The following is a 26,058-nucleotide window of genomic DNA, read 5'->3' on the forward strand; positions in this document are numbered from 1 at the left end:
AAAAATACAAACAAAACTGTGTCATAAATTTCTTAGAAGTTTTGACCCCTATTTAAAAATTCATAATTTTTTCCCCCGAGAGGCGATGCCCTCTGCTTTCTTAGAAAATTAAATATTCACACCCTCTTTTTAGCAAAAGAAATTGCCATCCCTATTTAAAATTATCCCAATTTGAGATGGGAATTCAAAAAAAATACAAATAAAATATAGCCTAGAATAACATGTAATGTTAATCGAGAATTAATATTAACCTAATTGAATTTTTATATAATACTAGCTGACCCGGGCCCGCTCCGCAGCGCCTTCTTTTACTTTATATGGAACAAAAGTTTCCTTGGAATATTTATTTTCGACAATTAAAGATCTTTTAGTGAAAAACCATGCAAACTTGGCTAACAGTTTAACAATACTGTTAGCCTTTATTGATCTACGAATTTAAGTTTGGATGTAAGGTGTACCCCATTCTTAAAATACTTTATTTCAGCCCTATATTCTCATGATGTCTGATTTAGTGGGGTTTTCGGGGGAGAGGTGGTCCCCCAGATACTTGGCCCTGAAAAAATATCAGCATCATGCTCTTCTCTCAAATACAATTTATTTAAACCCCATATTGCAATTGGCTTAAGAGGACTTTACAGGATGAGGCGTCCCCCAAACACATTGCCCTAAAATAGGTTATCAAATTTGTTTTCTAATCTCAAATGCCTTTCATTTGAGCCACATATTGGCATGGTCGAAAAATTTTTACCCTTTGGGGGGTGTTTTGTGAAAGGAGTGATGCCCTAAATACATGGTCCTATATATGGATATCAAATTCGTATTCTACTCCCACATACCTTTATTTGAGCCCCATACTGCGATGGTCAGTAAAAAATTGCTGTTTGTGGGCTATTTTGGGAAAGGGGTAGACCCCCAGAAAATTGGTACCGAAAATGGGTATCAATTCTTGCTCTACCGCACAATACCTTTCATTTAAGCTCCACATTGACATGGTCGGTAAATATGCCCGATTTAGGGGTGTTTTGGGGATTGGGGTGGTCCCCCAAACACTAAGCCCGGAAAATATATCAGCAACATGCTCTATTCCCATATAACTATATATCATTTATTTGAACCCCATATTGGCATTGGCCTCAAAATTGAATATCAAATTCGTTTTCTAATCTCATTTAAACTCCTTATTGCAAAAGACAGCAAATATGTCCGGTTTGGGGTATTGGCCCTAAAAACTACAAATATTTAGTTCCACTCTCTTTAAGACCCAAATTGTCTTGGTAAGCAAATACCTTTCATTTGAGGTTGTTGTGGTGGTGGGACTTTCCCAAGACATTTGGCCCCACATACCTTTAATTTGAGCCCCATATTTCCATAGTCGGCAAACATGACCGGCTTGGGGGGTGTTCTGGGGGATGGGCGGCCACTCAGTGAGTTGGCCTTGAAAATATATATCGGATTCGTGTTCCACTCTAAAAACCCTCTTATTTGAGCCTCATGTTGCAAAAGTCAGAAAATACTTACTATTTGGGTGGTGTTGTGGGGGTGTGGTGGCCCCATAGACAATTTTCCCGAATGTTGATATCAAATTCGTCCTTTACTCCCAAAGACCTTTCATTTGAGCCCCATATTGCTAAGGTCGTAAATTTATCCCCTTTGGGGCATGTTTTTGGTGAGAGACGGCCCCTCAAACACTTGGTCTCATATTTGGATATCAGATTCGTATTCTACATCCAAATACCTTTTATTTAAGCCCCATATTCCCATGGTCAGTAAATAAGTCCAGTTTGAGAGGTGTTTTGGGTAAGAGGTGGACCCCCAGAAACGTGGTCCCACATTTGGCTATCAAATTCGTATTCTACCCGCAAATACCTTTCATTTGAGTCCCATATTGCCATGGTCGGTAAATATGTCCGATTTAAGGGTGTTTTGGGGCTTGGGGTGGTCCCCCTAGCACTTGGTCCGACAATTGGATATCAGATACGTTTTCTTATCCTAAATACCTTTCATTTGACACCCATGTTATCCTGATTGGTCTAAATATATGTTTGGTAGGTTTTAGGGTGGGGCAGCCCCCCTAGGTACCCCATCCGAAATTTGGATACCAAATTTTTATTTTTAGGGTACTATATGAGAGCACACAAAATTTCGCTTAAATCGCACCACCCATCTCCGAGATCTGGCGTTCTACCCGCAAATACCTTTCATTTGAGTCCCATATTGCCATGGTCGGTAAATATGTCCGATTTAAGGGTGTTTTGGGGCTTGGGGTGGTCCCCCTAGCACTTGGTCCGACAATTGGATATCAGATACGTTTTCTTATCCTAAATACCTTTCATTTGACACCCATGTTATCCTGATTGGTCTAAATATATGTTTGGTAGGTTTTAGGGTGGGGCAGCCCCCCTAGGTACCCCATCCGAAATTTGGATACCAAATTTTTATTTTTAGGGTACTATATGAGAGCACACAAAATTTCGCTTAAATCGCACCACCCATCTCCGAGATCTGGCGTTTTTGAAATTTAGGGTAAGGGGCAGGGTTCACATATCAAAAAATTTAGTACCCTATTTTCACCACGGGTGAAAAGTTCAAGAAAATCGGTTCCGCTGTTTCTGAGTCTATAAGGAACACACAAACAAACAAATAAACAGACCTACAAACAAACACAAATTGATTTTTATATGTAAGATGGGATTGAGAGAGTAAACGATTTTGAGTAAGCATTCCATTTCTCCTTTGAGACGAGCTTAATGATCGAAGAATTTTTATAACCATCCCCGCAGGAAGGGGATTTATTCATTTTGTCGGTCCGTTTGCAACACATCGAAATATTTATTTCCGACCCTATAAAGTATATATATTCTTGATCACCGTAAAAATCCAAGACGATCTAGCCATGTCCGTCCGTCTGTCTATTGAAATCACGCTACAGTCTTTAACAAGTAAAAGCGTGCTAAGTTCGGCCGGGCCGAATCTTATATACCCTCCACAATGGATCGCATTTGTCGAGTTCTTTTCCCGGCATCTCTTCTTAGGCGAAACAGGATATAAGAAAAGATTTGCTCTGCTATTAGAGCGATATCAAGATATGGTCCGGTTTGGACCACAACTAAATTATATGTTGGAGACCTGTGTAAAATGTCAGCCAATTCGAAAAAGAATTGCGCCCTTTGGGGGCTCAAGAAGTAAAATAGAGAGTTCGATTTATATGAGGCTGTATCGGGTATAGACAGATTCAGTCCATCATAAACACGTATGTTGATAGTCATAAGAGGATCCGTCGTACAAAGTTTCAGGCAAATCGGATAATAATTGCGACCTCTAGAGGCTCAAGAAATCAAGATCTCAGATCGGTTTATATGACAGCTATATTAGGTTATGAACCGATTTGAACCATACTTAGCACAGTTGTTGGATATCATAACAAAACACGTCGTGCCAAAATTCATTCAAATCGGATAAGAATTGCTCCCTCTAGAGGCTTAAGAAGTCAAGACCCAAAATCGGTTTATATGACAGCTATATCAGCTTATAGACCGATTTAAACCATACTTAGCACAGTTGTTGGATATCATGACAAAACACGTCGTGCAAAATTTCATTCCAATCGGACAAGAATTGCACACTCTAGAGGCTCAAGAAGTCAAGACCCAAGATCGGTTTATATGGCAGCTATATCAGGTTAAGGACCGATTTTAACCATACTTACCACAGTTGTTGGATATCATGACAAAACACGTCGTGCAAAATTTCATTCCAATCGGATAAGAATTGCGCACTCTAGAGGCTCAAGAAGTCAAGACCCGGTTTATATGGCAGCTATATCAGGTTATGCACCGATTTGAACCATACTTGGCACAGTCGTTGGATATTATAACTAAACACGTCGTGCACAATTTCAATCCAATCGGACAAGAATTGCGCACTCTAGAGGCTCAAGAAGTCAAGACCCAAGATCGGTTTATATGGCAGCTATATCAGGTTATGGACCGTTTTGAACTATACTTGGCACGGTTATTGGATACCATAACAAAACACGTCGTACTAAATTTCATTCCAATCGGATAAGAATTGCGCACTCTAGAGGCTCAAGAAGTCAAGACCCAAGATCGGTTTATATGGCAGCTATATCAAAACATGGACCGATATGGCCCATTTACAATACCAACCGGCTAGCTTTACTCCTTCGGAAGTTAGCGTGCTTTCGACAGACAGACGGACGGACGGACGGACAGACGGACGGACATGGCTAGTTCGACATAAAATGTCGCGACGATCAAGAATATATATACTTTATGGGGTCTCAGACGAATATTTCGAGTAGTTACAAACAGAATGACGATATTAGTATACCCCCCATCTTATGGTGGAGGGTATAAAAATAGAGTTATTGAGCAGAAACTTTGCACAAATTCTTTCTTTTTTTCCATAACCAGATTAAGTTCGAAGATGGCCGATATCGGACTATATCTTGATATAGCCCCCATATAGACCGATCCGCCGATTTAGGGTCTTAGGCCCATAAAAGCCACATTAATTATCCCGTTTTGCTAAAATTTGGTACAGTGAGTTGTGTTTGGCCAGTCGACATAATTCTTTAGTTTGGTGCAGATCGGTCCAGATTTGGATATAGCTGGCCATATAGACAGATTTCTTAATTTAAGGTTTTGGACCCATAAAAGGCACATTTATTATCCGATTTTGCCGAAATTTGGGACAGTGAGTTATGTTAGGCCTTTCGACATCCCTCTCTAATTTGGCCCAGATCGGTCAAGATTTGGATATAGCTGCCATATAGACCGATCTCTCGATTTAAGGTCTTGGGCTCATAAAAGCCGCATTTATTATCCGATTTCGCATTTATTATTCGATTTGGGACAGTGAGTTATGTTAGGCCTTTCGACATCCCTCTCTAATTTGGCCGCATAAAAGGCGCATTAATAATCCGACTTTGCTGAAATTTAACACAGTGACTTATGTTAGACTTTTCGACATCCGTGTCGTATATGGTTCAGATCGGTCTATATTTGATATGGCTACCAAAATATTGGTCTTTTTGCTTTGTTCTCCAACATTGAACAATGACTTGTACTCAATATCCGTTGTCCAAACGGCATATTTCATCACTGCATCCCAGTAAAAATCGCGGTTTGGTGCGGTTTATGGGCCGGCCCCGTCATTGGGCCGTACTTCTTCTGTGATGATCAAGACCGGCATGTTACTGTAAATGAAAATCGCTACGGTTCAATGATAACAAAATATTTTTGGCCCCAATTTGATGATATGGACTTGGAAGACATGAGGTTCCAACAGGACATCCATTTGTTGGAAACCAAATTTGGAGAACGGCTTATCTCACGAAATGGTGCAGTCAATTGGCCGCCACGGTCGTACGATTTGACGCCAAATCGGACAAAAATTACGGCTTGTAGGGACTCAAGAAGTCGCATCGGGAGATTGGTTTATATGGGAGCTACATCAGGTTATAGACTGATTTGGACCGTAGTTGGCACACTTGTTGGAAGTCGTAACAGAATTTTACATGCAAAATTTCAGCCAAATCGTACAAAAATTGGGTATTTACTCAATAAATTCCCAAACATTGAGAATTTACCCGGTAAAACCCCATCTCTATCCATAATTGCAAATGCAAATTTGCCCACGATCATTCCATTAAGCGCCAAGGGGAAACTTTTCGCATATCAATGAGAGCTCGATGATAAGGAGTCTCCTTTCTTTAGCGAAATTCGAACGGCATGCCGTGATACCTCTTTGAGGAGAAGTTTTACCCGACTTAGTAGCTCACAAATATCGCCAGCATGTAGATGCAAATTTACCCACGAACATTCCATTTACAAAAAGGGGCAAATTTCTCACATATCAATGAGTGGTGTCCGATTCAAGTTTAAGCTCAACGATAAGGTGTCTCCTTTTTATAGGCGAGTCCAAGCGGCGTGACGCAGTGCGACACATCTTCGCGGAGACCTGGTTTTTACCTGGCATAGTACCTCACAAATGTCGCCAGCATTGAGAGGGAATAACCACCGCTAATGTTTTTTCTGGTGTTCTTGCCACGATTCGAACCAAGGTTTTGGCGCCGCAGGTGGACACGCTAGTTTATTTGCCATGATGGCTTCCGTACAGCCAAGTAAAGAAAATCCCGTGTTCGACTTCATATTTGACGGAAGTAGGCACAACTGTATTTGTATTCCACCAGGCTAATAATCCATGGTTTAGAATTCGATTAATGAAAAAATTATGGAACGAATGGTGAACCCGGGAGAAGAGTCACCTATGCAAACCATAAACGGCGAGTGTAGGGGTTTGAAATTCATTACAGTAGTCTGCATTGACATCCCAAGGGCTCATTGGATATGCATCAGTTGTCAAAGTTAAGGGATTACATTAAAGAAATGACTAATCTTCTAAATTGTAGCATCCGTAGCCCATTTTGTAGAATTGAGGGCAATCGTTTCATAACTTGGTAAAGCTGAAATAGCATTGGAATTTTTATCAATTATCCTTTGTTTGTCTATAAAGAGATATCGGCCAAAAAAGTTGACAAATGGAATCCATATTGGAGGGTATATACAATTCGGGCCGGACGTACTTAGCGTGTTTTTACTTGTTATTGGGTTGCCCAAAAAGTAATTGCGGATTTTTTAAAAGGAAGTAAATGCATTTTCAATAAAACTTAGAATGAACTTTAATCAAATATATTTTTTTACACTTTTTTTCTAAAGCAAGCTTAAAGTAACAGCTGATAACTGACAGAAGAAAGAATGCAATTACAGAGTCACAAGCTGTAAAAAAAATTGTCAACGCCGACTATACGAAAAATCCGCAATTACTTTTTGGGCAACCCAATATATACTTCATACCTTTCCTTTTAAGATATTACCAGTCGGGCACAAAAATCTTTAATTTTCAGAAATTTGGTTTTCCTGCATTTTTATTAAAGTCTTGGTGCATCTTTATTTTAGTCTATAAATAAAAAATCAAACATTAATTAACAACAGCACTTTCATTATACAGCTCGAAGTGTTGATACGTAACCAAGTAGGCAAGTCCAAACGCTAAGTAACTTAATGTACACAAATACTCGGCTTGACTTTGATTGCATTTCATTGTTCGATAATGGCTTACTTTATATTTTTCAAGTGTTTCCTTCTGTCTGTATGCCCATTTGCCCGTTTGTCCATTTGAAGTCTTGATATTGGGTGATTTTTAATACATTATCACCACACATGGCGATTGGCCAATTGACACTGATTGATATTTCAAATTCATTGTCAAATTCGTTGAAACCCATTTAGATATGGTCGTTCAAAAATGGATGTGAAATTGTTACCAATTCATTGGGTGTGCACTAATGATGCATGGTCCATATAATGATTTTGCCAAGTTACAGCTTAAATTAGCAGATTGAGATTAAGCGCACATTTGGGTTTACCGAAACATTAACGTCTCATTATGGGGTGGTGCCAAATTACATGCACACACAAACACTCACCACACACACCACACACACCCATGAAGGGGTAGGGGATATGAACTAAACTGATAATAATGGCACTCGTGTTTTACTCCCAATGGGAGTTAACACAAATATTTGTGGAAATGATAGAAGATTGTGAAATAATTCATTAAACTGAGACAATGGATGCCCACTACCGGTCGTGTGGTTAGAGGTTGGCTTAAAGTATAAGGCACTTAGCCATGGAGTTTTATTGTTGCTGGGTAATACCTATACCCCCCCACACCCTTCCCATCCTGGCCACTGTAAAAAATCCACAATTAAATCAACTTAATTTCTATACAGCTTTCTTCTCAATTAGTGAGTGAGTGAATTGTTCGTTTTTTATGCTAAACTGCAACCTTAGCTCATTTACTCTTCATTTACTGCAATAAAATCCTTTATCTTTGTCTTTTATCTTCCAGTGATGCATGCATTAACTTCAATTAGTTTTCTTTGTCTAAGTGTCCAAATACATTGCTGGTCAAAGCCGCAAATCAAGTTCGTTGCTTAAGTCTTTTGTTTTTTTTTACCATGGTTTTTTGTTTTTATTGCAAAGAATCATTGAAGTGAGCAATGATAAAGAAATGGATCACTGAATTCTGGATACATGAAGAGATTAATGGGATGCACAGAGAACAATAAAATATTGGATTGCCCAAAAAGTAATTGCGGATTTTTTAAAAGAAAGTAAATGCATTTTTAATAAAACTTAGAATGAACTTTAATCAAATATACTTTTTTACACTTTTTTTCTAAAGCAAGCTAAAAGTAACAGCTGATAACTGACAGAAGAAAAAATGCAATTACAGAGTCACAAGCTGTGAAAAAAATTGTCAACGCCGACTATATGAAAAATCCGCAATTACTTTTTGGGCAACCATACTTTGTTCTTAAATGTTAAAAAATTATGGTCTTTTAGTATAGACAAGTTTGAAATTTAAATTAAACGACTTAGCCACATAAAGACAATATTCAGAATTAAACAGACAATTGTGTAAAATTTTTTTAAATAGAGAATACAAGCCAAAAAAATTCCTTAAGCTAAAATTCAATAAAATTTTTTTTTCAAAAATAAGTCGCAAGCAAAAGAAAATTATATGACACAAAAATCCAATTTTAGAAGAATCATATTTACAACGCCAATATAATTTAGCAAAAGTACAGAATATGTCGAAAGAGACAAGACATACGTATACTATGGGTTGCCCAAAAAGTAATTGCGGATTTTTTAAAAGAAAGTAAATGCATTTTTAATAAAACTTACAATGAACTTTAATCAAATATACTTTTTTACACTTTTTTTCTAAAGCAAGCTAAAAGTAACAGCTGATAACTGACAGAAGAAAGAGTGCAATTACAGAGTCACAAGCTGTGAAAAAATTTGTCAACGCCGACTATATGAAAAATCCGCAATTACTTTTTGGGCAACCCAATATAAACACATTTCTGTCAAAGCTATAGTAAGAGGATGAGATATCCTGTCATAAAGTGCCCAAGTCAACCGCTACACCATATAGAAGACTTCTTAAAAGGTTTCTTCTGGGAGGGAGAGAGAAAATCGAAACAAATACAAAGGAAGCGCAGGCTTCCCAGGAGTGCCTTAGCTGCCAATATATTTAACAGCTATCTCTAAAGATGGCCGACCTCTTCCGCGAAATCATGTAGGAGGTACAATAGAAACGAGCTGCCTTATCGTTCATAATAGGGTGAAATTTCTATAGATCAACTATTCAAGGTCTATGAACAAATCCTTGAACAGGCGCTGAACTGTGGGGGGGGGGGGACATCTTACTGCAGAAATTCACTTCAGCAGACTGCATTAACACACATCTAGAAGGTCATTGAATGTATGTCCAGTACCTGGGTGGTCATAAATCTCAACTCATAGAGGGGAAGAATTAAACGAAAGGGTAGGCCAGCAACAACTGAACGCATGATGTTGTTGTTGTTTTCGTCGTTTGATGTGTCCTATCTTTCGTCTGCTAGATTCTATTGAGGATCCAGCTCCAGGAACTCTGCGACTAAGATGGGGGTGCGATGAGTTGAGTGAGTCTAGTTGGGCAGTTAAGCAGGTGAACTGTGGTCCCTGATAACAATCGGGAACTACAGAACTACTCTGGTTTGCCGGGGGAGGTCAATTTCTTCAGGTGCAACGGGAGGCGGTCGTTCGCCAAAAACTACATTCACCCGGTAGATATTTACCGCATATGCTACCGTGTCTGCGGAGGCCACCGTAGCGCAGAGGTTAGCATGTCCGCCTATGACGCTGAACGCTTGGTTTCGAATCCTGGCGGGACCAACAGAAAAAATTTTCAGCGGTGGTTTTCCCCTATGCCATGTAAAACTTCTCTTTAAAGAGGTGTCGTACTGCGGTACGCCGTTCGGACTCGGCTATAAAAAGGAGGCCCCTTATCATTGAGCTTAAAACTTAAATCGGACTGCACTCATTGATATGTGAGAAGTTTGCCCCTGTTCCTTAGTGGAATGTTCATGGGCAAAATTTGCAATTTTTGCTACCGTGTCTGCATGAATGTTATCTAGACCCGCTTGATATGCCGTTTGATTAAGAGGTTCTCTCTGTAGATCTACCTTAATGCTTCTGGGCGGTGGATACCTATCCACAAGATGATGATTTGAAAGGTCCCTGCGATATCAGCCCAAAAGGCATCGCTTAAACAGCATACCGTTATGTTTGTCGCCCTGGTAGGATCTTTGTCTCCTGATGGAGTTGGTGCACATGAGAACTAAGGAGACAGCCCGTAGAAGTTCCAAGCGCGGCATACTGACAGATCTGAATATTATTGCACTGTGTATCACAGAGCTGACGAGACCACACTTGCGCTGCATAACTTACCACAGACCGGCCAATTGCTTTGTACGTGGTCAACAAGGTTTCTTTGTCAGCAGTCCAAGTGTTGCGGCAAGTGACTTGAGGACCTTGTTGCTACTTTCGGCTTAATCGCAAATTGCTGTGGCTTGTGGGGAAAAGTTTCAGAGCTGTCAAATGTGACGCCAAGTATTTTGGGACACTTGATGGTCGAAATCATTTCTCCATCGACCATCACTTTCAACTCAGCATTCACCTCGTATTTGTAGTGAACAATGTGTTTGAAGGTTTGGTGGCAGATAGCTTTAGATCTCTGGCAGCGAATATGAGATAAAATCGATGAGGTAGTCGTTCAACCTATCGCAAGATGTCATTAATGAGTCGCAGGCCTGATGCCATGATCGTATAATTGTCCGCATATGATACGATCTGTAAGCCGTCTAGAGGGGGTGGAATGGAGGATAGGTAGAGGTAATGCAGTGCCGGAGATATCACTCCGGGTATAAATACCTTCCCCAGGGACTAAATGGCTGTCTGGAAAGCTATTTATGCCAATCGTCGTAATGACATTTATCTTAGCCATTCCACCATTTCCTTAATTGCAAGTATATCCGCTTGATACACACTGCAGTGGTCGGGGAACCTTTTCCATATGAGCAGTTCTAGATCTTTAAAGTACACCGCAAAGCCCACTTGGTCGTCTAGGACGAACCCATCCGTATAGAAGTCCATGTAACTTCTATTACCAGAGACATCGTAGCTCCAATCGGTCCTATCAGGAATAGTGGAACAGTACTTTTTATTGAGAAGCGGCTCAGGTATTAAGGATAATACAGTTTCCGTAGCCGCCACATGACCAAAGAGAAAGCTGCCTTAGCCTCTCGACAGTGGTAGCCACAATGTCTAGGAGCATTAGATGTAACATTAAATTCAGTGCATCAGATGGTGTCGTCGTCAGTGCGGCTGTGATGCCCAAACAAGCCATCCTTAGGATCCGGTTGACTATTGAACAGTTGGTGGACTTTTGAAGCGCCGTCCACCAGACCACAAGACCATAAAGCATTATAGGTCTGACAACTTCAGTATATACCCAATGCATGACGTGTGGTCTAAATCCCAACTTTTACCAATGGATCTCTTGCAGGTGTATGTGGCAAGAGTTGACTTCTTGCCCTTTCCAAAATGTTAGGTTTAAAGTTCTATTTCCTGTGCAGCAAAACACTCAGTTGTTTTGCGCTTTCCGTAAATAGAACATTCTCTCCTTCCTGGGAGATAGGTGCCACTGTAGGAAACAAACAAGCCATCCTTTGGATCCGGTTGACTATTGAACAGTAGGTGGACTTTTGTAGCGCCGTCCACCAGACCACAAGACCATATAACATTGTAGGTCTGACAACCGCAGTATATACCCAATGCATGACGAGTGGTCTAAATCCCAACTTTTACCAATGGATCTCTCTCTTGCAGATGTATGTGGCAAGAGTTGACTTCTTGCCTTTTCCAAAATGTGAGGTTTAAAGTTCTATTTCCTGTGCAGCAAAACACCCAGTTGTTTTGCGCTTTTCGTAAATAGAACATTCTCTCCTTCCTGGGAGATAGGTGCCACTGTAGGAAACTTGTATTTCCTGCTGAAAATAACTACTACACGGATTTAACCAAACCTAACCTTACCTAACCTATATCCACCAGCTACGAGACTTCTTTATCCTTCTTAATCCAGTATCATATCAAAACTAGCCATATATTAATCTAGCTATGCCGTTTGTAACACCTCGAAATATTCGTCTAAGACCCCATAAAGTATATATCCATGTCCGTCCATCTGTCGAAATGACGACAGCGGTCGAACGCGAAAAGCGAGCTGCTTGAAATTTTGCGCAGATCCTATTGTAGATCATTGGAGATTGCAAATGGGCTATATCGGTTCAGATTTAGATATAGCTCCCATATAAACCGATCTTTCGAGTTGACTTTTTTAAGCCCCTTCAAGCCGCAATTTTTGTCCGATTGGGATAAAATTTTCCGTGTGGTGCTCCGTTATGACTTGCAACAACTGTGCCAAGTACGGTCCAAATCAGTGTACAACCTGATATATCTGTGATATATGAACAGATCTCTCGATTATCCTTGTTCGGTTCCTTGAAGATTTAATTTTGGCAGTTTTGACAGATGTTTGGTATGTAAAATAAAAGTTTGTCCTTCAACTAAATTTATTTTGCATACACTTTTACCAGAATCCATGGTGGTGTGTTCCCAGGATTCGGCCCGGCCGAGCTTACTTAAAAAATAAGTTGAAGACCTAATTTGAGCTGTTTGAGATTTACTAAATCTACCATATAAAGTCATTCTTAGCTTATAATTCCATCATTTCCCATTTTATTATGATGTCTAATTTCAGCGATGGTGTCAATATTTTAATTAGCAACAACATTTTGCACACCCGCCTCTATGGCGGATAGTTTTTGCTTTTGCATTTGATTTGATTTTAAAAACATTAAAAATTCTTTTGTCGATGGTGATTAAATTGTATTTAATTATTGAATTTTCAACTGATCACGATTAATTGATTTTTAAGGCAGATAAAAAACAAAACTAGTCGATCTGGTTCAAACCATAGGTGGTAGATAGCATGTCTTAACTTATCAGGGGGTCTCTTGGTGTTAAATGCGAATGCAATTGATTTAAAATATCAGGTTGAACGCGTGTGAATTTTTAGAATTAAATGGTAATTTAGAGTAAAACAATGCCAATGGATGAGAACAAACTATTAATTAAATGACAAAGATTTTATCTAGAATGTTTAGATGATAAGGCAGGCGATTAACATACTATGAAGTTATAAATGACGAGAAAAAGTTTTGTTTCCAAATTCCAAACAAATGTTTGGCCAAAGAAATTAAAACAAGTAAAAAGGCAATAAGTTCGGCCGGGCCGAACTTTGGATACCCACAACCTCGGGTATATATGTAAAACACCTTTCGTCAAAATCCGGTGAAAAATGCATACCTTATGCCCCATAGCAGCTATATCGAAATATGTTCCGATTTGGACCAAATACTTATAAGTACAAGTAATTTTTCAATTGCGTATAACAAAATATTGGTCTTTTAAGTAGCTATATCTAAAATTAAACCGATTTGAACCATGTACTAAACGGATGTCGAAATGCTTAGCATAAGTCACTGTGTAAAATTTAAGTGAAATCGGGTTATAAATGCGACTTTTTGGGACCAAGACTATAAATCGGGATATCGGTCTATATGGCAGATCTGGACGGATCTGGATCAAATTTAAAAAGGATATCGAAGGGCCTAACACAACTCACTGTCCCAAATTTCAGCGTCATCGGACAATAAACGCGCCTTTTATGACCCCAAAACCTTAGATCGAGAGATCGGGCTATATGGCAGCTATATCCAAATCTAGACCGATCTGTGCCATATTGCAGAAGTATGTCGAGGGGCTTAATTTAACCCACTGCCCCCAATTTCGGCCACATCGGACAATAAATGCGCCTTTTATGAGCCCAAAACCTTTAGCCAAATTGACAAGGGATGTCGAAGGGCCTAACTCTACTCACTGTCCCAAATTTCAACAAAATCGGGTAATAAATGTGGCTTTTATGGGCCTAAAACCCTAAATCAGGGGATCGGTCTATATGGCAGCTATATCCAAATCTGGACTTATCTGGGCCAAATTGACGAAGGATGTCGAAGGGCTTATTACAACTCACTGTCCCAAATTTCAGCAAAATCGGATAATAAATGTGGCTTTTATGAGCCTAAGACCCTAAATCGAAGGATCGGTCTATATGGCAGCTATATAAAAATCTGGACTGATCTGGGCCAAATTTACGAGGGATGTCGAAGGGCTTATTACAACTCACTGTCCCAAATTTCAGCAAAATCGGATAATAAATGTGGCTTTTATGGGCCTAGGATCCTAAATCGTAGGATCGGTCTATATGGCAGCTATATCCAAATCTGGACCGATCTGGGCCAAATTGACGAAGGATGTCGAGGGGCCTAACACAACTCACTGTCCCAAATTTCAGCAAAATCGGATAATAAATGTGGCTTTTATGAGCCTAAGACCCTAAATCAGAGGATCGGTCTATATGGCAGCTATATCGAAATCTGAACCGATTCGGGCCAAATTAACGAAGGATGTCGAGGGGCCTAACATAACTCACTGTCCCAAATTGCAGCAAAATCGAATAATAAATGTGGCTTTTATGGGCCTAAGACCCTAAATCGGCGGATCGGTCTATATGGGGGCTATATCAAAATATAGTCCGATATAGCCCATCTTCGAACTTAACCTGCTTATGGACAAAAAAAGAATCTGTGCAAAGTTTCTGCTCAATATCTTTATTTTTGAAGACTGTAGCGTGATTTCAACAGACAGACGGACAGACGGACGGACATGTCTAGATCGTCTTAGATTTTTACGCTGATCAAGAATATATATACTTTATAAGTTCGGAAATGGATATTTCGATGTGTTGCAAACGGAATGACAAAATTAATATACCCCCATCCTTCGGTGGTGGGTATAAAAATGGTGGTGAATTATTTTTTTTTTTAAATATTTCTTTCTATACCTTCCACCATAAGATGGGGGGTAAACTAATTTCGTCATTCTGTTAGTAACTACTCGAAATATTCGTCTGAGACCCCATAAAGTATATATATTCTTGATCGTCGCGACATTTTATGCCGATCTAGCCATGTCCGTCCGTCCATCCGTCTGTCTGTCGAAAGCACGCTACCTTCCGAAGGAATAAAGCTAACCGCTTGAAATTTTGCACAAATACTTCTTATTAGTGTGGGTCGGTTGGTATTGTAAATAGGCCATATCGGTCCATGTTTTGATATAGCTGCCATATAAACCGATCTAGGGTCTTGACTTCTTGAGCCTCTAGAGTGCGCCATTCTTATCCGATTGGACTGAAATTTTGCACGACGTGTTTTGTTATGATATCCAACAACTGTGCCAAGTATGGTTCAAATCGGTCCATAACCCGATATAGCTGCGATATAAACCGATCTTGGGTCTTGACTTCTTGAGCCTCTAGAGTGCGCAATTATTATCCGATTGGGATGAAATTTTGCACGACGTGTTTTGTTATGATATCCAACAACTGTGCCAAGTGTGGTTCAAATCGGTCTATAACCTGATATAGCTGTCATATAAACCGATCTTGGGTCTTGACTTCTTGAGCCTCTAGTGCCTCTAGAGGGCGCAATTCCTATCCGATTTGGTTGAAATTTTGCATGACGTATTTTATTCTTACTTTCAACAACTGTGTCAAATAAGGTTCAAATCGGTTCATAACCCGATATAGCTACCATATGAACCGATGTGGGATCTTGACTCCTTGAGCCTCTAAAGGTCGCAATTATTATCCGATTTGCCTGAAATTTTGTGCGACGGATCCTCTCATGACCATCAACATACGTGTTTATTACGGTCTGAATCGGTCTATAGCCCGATACAGCTCCCATATAAATCGATCTCTCTATTCTACTTCTTGAGCCCCCAAAGGACGCAATTCTTATTTGAATTGGCTGACATTTTGCACATGTCTCCAACATATAATTTAATTGTGACCCAAACCGGAACATATCTTGATATCGCTCTCATAGCAGAGCAAATCTTTTCTTATATCCTTGTTTGCCTAAGAAGAGATGCCGGGAAAAGAACTCGACGAATGCGATCCATGGTGGAGGGTATATAAGATTCGGCCTGGCCGAACTTAGCACGCTTTTACTTGTTTTTTTTTTAATTTTATTGTTGGATTCATCCAGCTTAGACCAAAGGTCATTTTGTTTCTTTCTTCTATTTCAAAATGAAAAGCAAACAATAAAAATCCTTCGAAGAGTCTCAGCTATGTGGTTAAAAGTATTAAATGTATTGAGGCGGACTGCAATGATCGTGATTTCGCCCTTTGCCAGAGGGCTCTTCAGATTGCTATGCCACCAAAAGATTACATGCTTCCACCTGGTCACTAATCAGTGAGCATTGCCCTTCGAATGAAACGTTGGTTCTTATTAGTCAATCCTTTTTTATGCGCAGTAAGACAAAAATCAAAAACCAACAGCCAACATCTCTTCAAAAAGACATTTAACATCAACAACATACACAAAACCAAAATTTGTTACCCAGAGAATCATTGACAGCTATAGAATAGCTTTTCGTAAGAGCATTTTTTATAATAAGACCCAAAATGTCATTCGAAGGGCAAGCTTCTACCATTGCACTGCTAACTGATTAGTGAGAAGGTGGAAACATGTAATCTTTTGGTGGCATAGCTATCTGATGAGCCCTCTGGCAAAGTTTGAAATTGCGATCATAGTAGCCCGCCCCCATGTAAGGCCACCGTAGCGGTGAGGTTAGCATGTCCACTTATGACGCTGAACGCCTGGGTTCAAATCCGGGCGAGACCATCAGAAAAAAATTTTCAGCAGTAGTTTTCGCCTCCTAATGCTGGCAATATTTGTGAAGTACTATGCCATGTAAAACTTCTCACCAAAGAGGTGTCGCAATACGGCACGCCATTCGGACTCGGCTGTAAATAGGAAGCCCCTTACCATTGACCTTAAAACTTAAATCGGACTGCACTCATTGATATGTGAGAAGTTTGCCCCTGTTCTTTAGTGGAATGTTAATGGGCAAAATTTGCAATACATTTAAGACACCACATAGCTTAGACTCTTTGATGGATTTTTTTATTTTGACCTTTGGTCTAAGCTGGATGAATCCAAGAACCAAATGAAAAAAAAAATCAAATTTTTGAAAAAAAGCTAAGCTGAAAGAGTCCCACAAAGAAATGAAATGATTTTGTGACCAAACAGAATAATCGCAAAATTAACCAAAATTTATTTTTATTGATTTTATGCATTAGACATTGCCATTATTCAATTCAATAATGTTTGGTCAATGCATCATTAAACAAATTCTTTTGGTTTGAGGTAAGAAAAGATTACCATTCATATGATTGCATAAGTATGATGTTATTTCATTTATTGTCCAACACAAGCAAATTCCTCTACAATACATGATATATATGAAAGAAATTGCTATTCCTGTTATTATTCACATTTTATAGATTATTCAAGCCTCCTATGAAAAATGTTATCAAAAATTCTACAAGAAAGTGAAAGCAAGCCATTGCCATAACCTTGCCCATAACAGCAACAACCTGTTTTTTGCAAATTTGCCAATAATAAAAAAAGAACTCTCTAATGAACAACAATAAGCCTGGCATGACTAATTTCGGTACTCATCGAAACGAAAGACTTAAGACAGGAACTTTTTGTGTGCGAATGTAAAAAAAGTAAAAGCGTGCTAAGTTCGGCCAGGCCGAATCTTGGGAGCCCCCCACCATGGATTCTGCTTAAAATGTATACAAACTAAATTGAGTTGAAGGGCATCATTTTATTCTACATACCAAACTTCGGTCAATCAAGTGCTCAAGAAGTGAAATAGGGAGATCGGGTTATATGGAAGCTATATCAAGTTATAAACCAATTTGGACCATACTTGGAACAGTTGTTGAAAGTCATAACAGAACACAACATGCAAAACTTCAGCCAAATTGTACAAAAATTGAGGCTTCCAGGCTCACGAAGTAAAATCGTCAGATCGGTATATATGGAAGCTATATCAGGTTATAAATCGATTTGGACCATACTTGGTAAATTTGTAGGAAGTCATAAGGGGCGCCGCATGCAAAATTTCGGCCAAATCGGACAAAAATAGCTCCTTGTAAGGGCTCAAGAAGTCAAATAGGCAGATCGGTTTGTATGGGAGCTATATCAGATTATAGAACGATTTGGACCATACTTGACACGATTGTTGAAAGTCGTAACAGAACACCGCATGCAAAATTTCACACAGATCGGACAAAAATTGCGACTTGTAAGGACTCAAGAAATCAAATCGGGAGATCGGTTTATATGAAAGCTATATCAGGTTATAGACCGATTTAAATCATATCAGAACATTATGTAAAAAATTTTAGCTAAATCGGACAAACATTGTGGGTTCCAAGGGCTCAAGAAGTCAAATAGGGAGATCGGTTTGTATGGGAGCTATCAGGTTATAGACCGATTTGGACCGTATTAGGCACAGTTTTTTAAAGTCATAACAGAACACTATCTGAAAATTTTTAGTCAAATCGGAGTGGTTAGGAAGCACAACAGAGATGAGCTGACTTATGCAGTCATCCGTATCGGCTGTGCATCCGGTAGAATTCCACCAGATCATCGGTCCCAAGTGGAGGATCTGGTTAACGATCGGATTTTTGAACATGTGTGGAACTCTGTAGAGGGCCCACCCATACAAATGAAGAACTGCGAGTTTAGAGGAGACATCTTTACGCTGCGTTTTGCATCGGCGGAATGACTTGGGAGGAGAAGGAGGGAGGAGAAAGAGGGAGGAACTCTCTTTGTGGTTGGCATTGATCAAGTCTCCGTGACAAGATTGGCTAAGACTTAAGGCATAACGCACTACGGGAGCAAAGCTGTCTTTTTCAAGATTGGGAAGACTAGGATAGGCAGAGATTTTCATTCTGCGACATCAAGCAGGTGACTCAACGCCGCCCAACAAGCAGGGGGCCGACAACGAGACAATCACGGCATCTCTCAATATTGGAAAGACTAGGAGAAGTAAATATCCTAATACTAAAATATCAGGCAGTGCAGTGGCGAGAGACTTGACACAGCCTAACAAATAGGAACCCGACGACGGACCCATCACCGACTTGAAGATTCGGAATACTGGGATAGGTAAAGATCTTAACATTAAAACATTAGGCAGAGCAGCGACAGGAGTCTCAATGCAATCCAACGAACAGGGAGCCGATGATCACCTACTTCCAAGAAGCCCATTTACTTAAGATTTGGAAGACTAAGATAGGCAAAGATCATAGTATTGAAACATCAGGCAGTACAGGGAATGGAAACCCAATACAGCTTAACGAACTGGGAACGACGATGGAACCATTACCGACTTGGTGGACCCGGTGCTTAGACATTGGATAAACCATATGCTATGGAACAGGTGGATAAATTGCGGGTCCCATGGCATAAATATAAGGGAGAAAGTGGCACAGGGTACCCCACAGTGGGCATTTTATCGCCACTCCTATGGGTGACCACCATAATTGACCTATTAGGGATGCTGACTGAGGAATGAATACTTCTTAGGGGTAAGGATCCGAACGAGCTATGCAGAAGGACCGAAAGGGTCTAGCATATGGCATATGACTCTGTTAACCCAGAGAAGACTGAAATATGCCTGTTCACGAGGAAGATGAAGGTGGGTCAATATGACGAATTTGAATTTAACCATGTTTCCTCAATATCACCATTTCGATATTTGAAAAGGTCAAATAAATACTTAGGAGTGATCTTGGATAGGAAATTTAATTGTAAGTGTCACATTCAGGAGCGAATTGAGAAGGCTCATAGATGTTGGACACTATGTAGACGGGTCGTAGGCTCGAAATGGGGGTATGAATCCGAGGATAGTCCACTACGTCTCAGTAGTTTGGTGGACTGCTATGGAGGAAAAGTGCAGCATAAGGACCATACAATAGGTTCATGTTGTCTTGGCATAGGTGGAGCGATGAGGACCACGCCCACTAAGGCACTGGAGACTATTCTAGATATCCGACACATTGACATACAGATAAAGTGTGAGGCAGCCACTGCGGCTATGAGGCCTAAGGCGATGGGAGCATGGATTGAAGATGGGAGCAACTCATACCATCGCTGTATAATCGAAGCGACGATAGGAAACCTGTAAGGAGAGAAGAGGCTTCCGATCGAATACCTGAGACGACACGTGAGGTCGAGTGCCAGGCACTGCTGCCAGCGGCACAGTCTGGGACTGACGGAACCCTAGTTTTACCATCTGGGTGATCATGCTACACGAATGGATCAAAGCTTGAGGACAGAGTGGACCTGGGAGTCTACATTGAGAACCCAGGGACGGAGATCTATTGATAGCATGTGAAGGATTATCATCCGCACCCTCTTTTCAACCTAACCTAACCTATCTGTGTAAAATTTTAAGCTTCTAGCTTCACGCGTTCGACAGCTATCGTGATTTCGATAGACGGAGGGACAGGTGGACATGGCTAGATCGACTCAAAATATCGAGACAATCAAGAATATATATACTTTATGTGGTCTTAGATCTATGTTTCGAGGTGTTACAAACGGAATGACTAAATTAATATACCCCCATCCTATGGTGGTGGGTATAAAAAGCTGATTACCTCACACATTGATTAGCCGCTATAAAATGTTTACAAGATTTTGTGGGTAATTAAAACCGCTTTAAAGTACATTTGTGATAATTTTTTTTTAAAGCCACTGGAATTTGCTCATATCAAATATAGTCCATCATATGGAAAGATCTTTGCTCCTGTTAATTCCAAAAATCAAAATAATTTTAAATATTTAATCAAACTTTTTAAAATGAAACCCACGTTAAACCTGCTCTTCATCGATTCTGCTGCAGAAAAAAAGATATAATGTTTATTTTTCCTTCTAATAAAGAAAGTTTGACATATCTCCCCAAACATCGTTCACTGAGCTTCCCAGTTTGTGTGCCTCACCAATCCCCTGGAAAAATTTAGACAGTTCATTCATTTGCCTGTTACATAAATCTCATGAAAAGTTGAAACTATTCAACCAAACGACCTTTAGCCCTCTCTAGCCCTCCCCTTTTTTCTGTCTGGTGAGATTAACCGAAAAAAATCAGCATCATCTACCACCGATGTAATGAAATTATACGTTTAATCGATTTTTGTTGTATTTTTTTTGCAGCATTTTTACCAAATAACTGCACCATGGCGAAAATCAAAAACTCTAGCTAAATTCATCCATCTTAGGCTAAGCAGTAATACCATCAAAATAAGCACAAAATAGCTAAACTGGCAAAAAAAGTCAATTATTGGCTTCGCTTCAGCATTTCCCAGAGTAGAGTTAAACAATTTAAACGAAAATTTATGCATATTTAAAAGGGCGTCTAATATCCAATCAAATGAGCCATTAATGAGGGCACTTAAAGCTCAGGCCATCAAATCATTTGAAACTGCTGCTATGGCTCTAAGCCACATGTGGCCGCATTCGTTGCGGCTCTCTAATTGAAAATGGGGAAGTGTGTTTCTTGTTTTATTTCTTCATCACATGGACCAGTGCTAAAATGGTTTAACTAGGGTAAGATATCTAAACAAAAAAATTTTAAACTTTAAGCCAATTTGTTTAAAGAAAATATCCTCGGTTTTACAATATTTGGCAAAAAATTATGCATTTGCTTGCATTGTATACCCCATACCCCTTCTTCTTGGGTATTATTTGTTGTTCGACATTGACCAAAATTTGTCCAGTTCAAGATGACAATGTGCGATTGTGATTTTGCGCTTGTGGCCATTACTCAATTCTCTTAACATTTATGAATTATGGTGAAGCATCACGAATTTGTTGCCGATGATGTTCTGGCGCATGTTCTATACATTCTTGCAAAATGTATTTTGTTACGAAAAGTATGAATGCACTACACCCTATAGTTAACATAAATGAAAAATGATGTAGGTAATAAAATAAAACTCTTAATTGGGTTAGGTTGAAAAGAGGGTGCGGATATTAATCCGCCCCTCTGCCACTATGGACATACACCTAAGCCAGTAATTCGCTTATTGTGCCCTCTTAATACTAAAAAAAAGTAACCTCGAAAAAGAAAATCTAAGTTAGGAATTCCATGCTTAAAAAATCCTTAATTGTTTTCCATGCCATGTCCCTAGGTTCAGTCATGTCTTATATTGCGTCCCCACCTAAGTACCGGTGTCTGGTAGCCCAGAAAGCCGGGCAATGATATAAGAAATGCTCTAACGACTCATCATTTTCTCCACATGCTCCATATATGCTATCACTTGTCGCACCGATTTTGCCCTCGTAGTCCCAGGTATCCCGTTATGATACCGAAAGCTTAACTGACCTCCTTCTTTAAGCTTTCGGTACCTCCTAGTTTCAGTAAAAGCCTCGTCTTCTCACGATCCGGATTCCCTCATAGTATTTTCGCCGTTCTACCGAGCGTTTCGCAGTTCCACAGGGTTGCATGCGCCTTCATCGCCCACGCCCTTAACTCGGACTGCGTTGAACCGAAAGGCTTTGGGTTAACCAAGTTTTTTGACGGCATTCCTCTGGCCTTCACTGCCAAATCATCTGCTTTATCATTCCCTACACCCAAGCCATGCGGATCGTGCCAACCTCCGAGGATGCTTTCGTCTCTTTCTTACACTTCAAAACCGTGCGTGACCTCAACGTTCTAGTTGTAGTGGCCCTAAAGGGCCCACTTTCTATCCGTCAAGATATTAACACTCTATGAACTCGAGCTAAGACCGTAACATTCCGTGATTGCCAGGATCTCTAGCTGCAGAACCGTAATATGGTCAGGCAGTCGGAAACGGATCTCAGTTCCTGGCTCCTCAATGTAGACCTCCAAGCCCATCCAGCTCTACCCCTCTAGGAGTCTAGTAGCATGAACTTCTACATGACAGTAACAGAGTTCCGTCAATCTTGGATTGTACCAGCCGCACCAAAGCCTCATACTCGACCCCCAGTGATTACTCAGTTATTCGATCTGAAAGATTTTGTCATCCATCCAGGTTTCCTATCGTAGCCTCGACTATTTCGCGATGGTATGACCCGCTCCTATTTTCTATTCACTCTCCTGTCGCCTTAAGGCACGCAGTGGTTGCCTCATACTAAATCGGTAGGTCTATGGGTCGAATATCTAGAAAAGTCTCCAGTGCTCTGGTGGGCGTGGTCCTCATCGCCTAGCCTATGCCAAGACAACAAATTCACTAATCCTGTTTTGATGTCCTAATGTTGCACATTTCCCCCATTATGGCCCACCAAACTACTGAGACGTAAGTTAGTATTGGTCTAATCACGCTCCTGTAGAGTCATTGGACTATACTCGGATGGCCCAATCTAAACTTGAACAAGTAAAAGTGTGCTAAATTCGACCGGGCCGAATCTTGGATATAGACCGATTTGGACCATACTTAACACAGTTTTTTAAAGTCATAACAGAACACCAAGTGCCAAATTTCAGCCAAATCGGACAAAAATTATGTCTTGTAAGGGCTTAAGAAGTCAAATCGGGAAATCGGTTTATATGGAAGCTATGTCAGAGTAAATACCGACTTGGGCCGTACTTGGCGCAGTTGTTGGATAAAAATTGCTTCGACAATAGAATCGTCGAGTCCATTACAATACAATGAGATCAACGTAGCAGTAACCCGGTTGAAGAACAAGAAGGCAGCAGGTGCCGATGGTTGACTAGGTGAATTACTAGCGATATTAATGCAGAAAACCCTCTTCAAACAAGGGTGCGCCCTGATTTTCTTGATTCGTAGAGGGTTTTCTGTATTAATCTCGCTAGTAGTTCACCTAGTCAACCATCGGCACCTGCTGCCTTCTTGTTCTTCAACCGGGTTACTGCTACTTTGATCTCATTGTATTGTGGTATACTCGACGGCGCTACTGTCGATTACCAACAAAGTTTTGCCATATTCTAGGCAAGCTATATGACTGTGATACCAACGAAAAGGGGGCCGACAACGAGACAATCACGGCCTCTCTCAATATTGGAAAGACTAGGATAAGCAAATATCGTAATTTAAAATATCAGGCAGTGCAGTGGCGAGAGACCCAACACAGCCTTACAAACAGGGACCCGACGACGGACCCATCACCGACTTCAAGATACGGAATAATGGGATAGGTAAAGATCCTAATATTGAAACATTAGGCAGCGCAGCGACAGGAGTCTCAATGCAATCCAACGAACAGGGAGCCGATGATGATACCATCACCTACTCCCAAAAAGCCCATTTACTTTAGATTTCGAAGACTAAGATAGGCAAAGATCCTGGTATTGAAACATCAGACATTACAGGGAATGGAAACCCAATACAGCCTAACGAACAGGGTCCGACGACGGAACCATTACCAACTTCATAAAGAGTCGGAAGACTAGACTAGGCAAAGAACCTAAAACGATGACATCAGGCAGTGTAGTGAGAGGAAAATCTATGCAGTCTAAAGAACAGGGAGCAGACGATGAGATCATCACCTACTTCCAAGATGCCAATTTACTGGAGGACCAATGATTGAGGTAATTCAGATATACCTCCAACGGAACGAGACTGCTACACACGCTCTGATGGAGAAAATCAGCAAGGGCAAGATTCATATTGCCTTAATTTAGGAGCCATGGACGACCCGGAACAAAGTTTCTGGACTGAACCACATGAACTACCAATTATTCTATGCTAACACTGGTACTCGGCAGAGGACCTGCGTTATTTGTCATACAAATTTGAGTTATATAGATTCCCCAGAGTTGTCAACGTCGGATGCAACAGTGGTGAGGCATGGAGATGGTGGAGCATAGCTGACATCACTTTATCTGCCTGCTGCAACAACTGTTGAGGTGCGATGCGAACTCTCACCACATTTCGTGGGATAGTACCAATAATAATAAGCGGGAAGTGTCACATTCAGGCGTGTACTGAGAAGGCTCACAGATGTTGAGCACTATTTAGACCGGTCGTTGGTTTGAAATGGGGCCTGAATCCGAGGATAATCCATTGGCTCTCCAGGAGCGTGATTAGACAAATACTTACTTACGCCTTAGTAGTTTGCTGGACAGCTATGGAGAAAAATTGCAACAAAAGGAGCATACACGAGGTTCAGAGAACATGTACTCTTGGCATAGGCGGAGCGATGATGAGCACGCCCACTACGGCACTGAAGACTATAGATATCCGACCCATTGATATACAGATTAAGTGTGAGGCAGCCACTGCGGCTATGAGACTTAAGGCGATGGGAGAATGGATTAAGGATGGGAGCAGCTCATATCATCGCGGCATCATCGAGGCGACGATAGGAAACCAGAAAGGAAGAGAAGAGGTTTCCGATCGGCTACCTGAGATGAACCTTGAGGTCGAGTGCGAGGCACTGCTGCCATCGGGCGATCACCGGTGTATGTCCATAGTGGCATGGGGCGGATTAATATATTCTATTACCATGGGTGGCATGCTCCCAAGTAGGGATTTCACGAGACTTTACATGAAGTAGGTAATGGCCATTGGACTGTTATATTACCGGACAGGAAGTGTTTTTTTTTATATCCACCACCATAGGATGGGGGTATACTAATCTAGTCATTCCGTTGGTAACACCTCGAAATATCGATCTGGAACCCTATAAAATATATATATTCTGGATCGTCCCGACATTCTGATTTGATCTAGCCATGTCCGTCCTTTCGTACATCCGTCTGTCGAAATCACGATAGCAGTCAAACGCGTAAAGCTAGGCGCTTGAAATTTTGCACAGACACCTACTATTGATGTAGGTCATTGGGGACTGCGCATGGACCATATCGGTTTAGATTTAGATATAGCTCCCATATAAACCGACTTCCAGATTTTACTTTTTGAGTCTCTGGAATTTTTGTCCGATTTGGCCGAAATTTTGCATGTAGTGTTCTCTTACGACTTTTAATAATTATGCCAAGTACGGTCCGGATCGGTCCATAATCTGATATAGCTCCTATATAAACCGATCTCCCTATTTGACTTCTTGAGCCCCTGGCAGCCTAAATTTTCATCCGATTTGGCTGA

Source organism: Stomoxys calcitrans, chromosome 2, assembly GCF_963082655.1.
Source record: "Stomoxys calcitrans chromosome 2, idStoCalc2.1, whole genome shotgun sequence".
NCBI classification, from domain to species: Eukaryota; Metazoa; Arthropoda; class Insecta; order Diptera; family Muscidae; genus Stomoxys; species Stomoxys calcitrans.